Source organism: Dipodomys merriami, unplaced genomic scaffold (genome assembly GCF_024711535.1).
Source record: "Dipodomys merriami isolate MVZ:Mamm:240054 unplaced genomic scaffold, mDipMer1.0.p SCAF_391, whole genome shotgun sequence".
In the NCBI taxonomy this organism is placed as follows: Eukaryota; Metazoa; Chordata; class Mammalia; order Rodentia; family Heteromyidae; genus Dipodomys; species Dipodomys merriami.
The window spans coordinates 974615-976373 of NW_027205504.1; the positions used below are offsets into that span (position 1 = coordinate 974615).

Consider the following 1759-nt stretch of genomic DNA (forward strand, 5'->3'; position numbering starts at 1 on the left):
AATTTTCTACAAGTAATTAACCAATTTTGCCAGCACCATTTACTGAAGAGACTGTCTTTCTTATATTCTATTTCTTTAGCTCCCTTATTGAAGATTAAATGGCTATAGGTCTGTAAGTTCATTTCTGGGTTTTCAATTTTATTCATTGGTGTTGAGGTCTGTTCTTTTGCCATTACCAAGCTATTTTGATTATTATGGCTTTTTAGTAGAGTTTGAAATTAGGTATTGATATTCCTCCAGCCTGTTCTTTATTTTTTAATTGTGAAAATACCGCACAGAGCAGTTGCAATTACATGGACAAGATAATGAGTACATTTCTCTTTTTTTTGGAAGGGGGGTCCAGTCATGGAGCCTGAACTCTGGGCCTGGGTGCTGTTCCTCAGCTCTTCAGCTCAAGGCTAGTGTTCTACCACGTGAGTCACAGCGCCATTTCTGTCTTATTTCTTTTAACTTATGTGGTGCTGAGGAATCAAACCCAGGGCCTCATGCATGCAATGCAAGTGCTCTACCACTGAGCCACCTTCTCAGCCATTGAGTATATTTCTTATCCAGCATTGTTGCCTCCTCCTTTGATGCCCCTTTCTATCCCTTCCTATCTCCCCCCTTAACACCCCCATAATTCCCCCCTCCCCCGTAGCCAATATTGAAATGTTCATTTTTCGACATAAAAACTTGTACAACTCATTGTTGCAATGCGTCCACCTTTATCCCTATTTAAACGATTTGTTTATTCCTTTCCCCTCCACAAATTATACCAACATGATATAAAGTGAAAGCAGGGCTTATACTGTGGGGGAGGGACATACAAAGCAACAAAGAAATAATCTTACAAATATGTTAGAAACAATCACCATAAAGAAAGAATATTTGGAAACTTATCTTGGGGTTCATTTCACCTAATATCAACTTTTTCTATGTCTCCAACAGAAAGAATGGCATTGCCCCACTTGATAGGAAATGAAAATACTTGGAAAACATTATATTAAGTGAAGTATGCCAGGCCCCCAAAAAACATAGGCTCCATGGTTTTCCTTATTTGTAATAACTAGTATATTTGTGAGACAAGCAGAAAATGTCATCACTGTTTTTCCTATTAAGGATCGATTTTGCTCTTCGGGGTCTTTAATTGTTCCATATGAATTTTTGGATGGCCTCTCCTATTTCCTTGAAGAATGAGGTTGGAATATTGATAGGTATCACATTGAAATTTTGTGTAGCCTTGGGAAGTATTGCCATTTTCACCATATTTATCCTTTCAATCCAGGGACATGGGAGTTTTTTGCACTTTCTAAGTTCTATTTTGATTTCCTTTATCAGGTTTTTAATGTTTTGGTTAAGTGTATTCCTAGGTATTTTATTTTCTGTGGGGCTATTAAGAATGGAATTGCTTCCTGATTTCAGCCACGCTATTCTCATGGTTGGCATACAGAAAAACCATGGATTTTTTTTACATCAGATGGGTAATGTGCCCTCGTTGTAACAAGGTTTAGAGGGAGGCACATTTCACCCAAGCACATGAGAATCCAATCATCACACTTATGAACCGGAAAAGGATCAAGCCATGGGTTTTTGAGGGTTAATTTTACACCATGCCACTTTTTCAAAGTTTTGAATCAGCTGGAGTAATTTGGGAGTGGAGTCTGTGCGATTCTTTAAAAACAGATCATGTCATCTGCAAAGAGGAGAGTTTTATTCATCTTTCCCTATTTCGATTCCCATTATGTTTGCATTTTTTCTTATTGCTGTAGCTAGGCATTCT

At 37.9% G+C, this 1759-nt stretch overlaps 1 non-coding gene across 1 annotated transcript; it reads right to left on the reverse strand.

The window, feature by feature from the left end:
* Positions 1–1450: 1450 nt before the first annotated feature.
* Positions 1451–1555, reverse strand: LOC138805395 (small nucleolar RNA U13). Its single transcript, XR_011365526.1, has one exon. It is a non-coding gene; the product is annotated as a small nucleolar RNA U13 (small nucleolar RNA).
* Between the last annotated feature and the right edge of the window lie 204 nt (positions 1556–1759).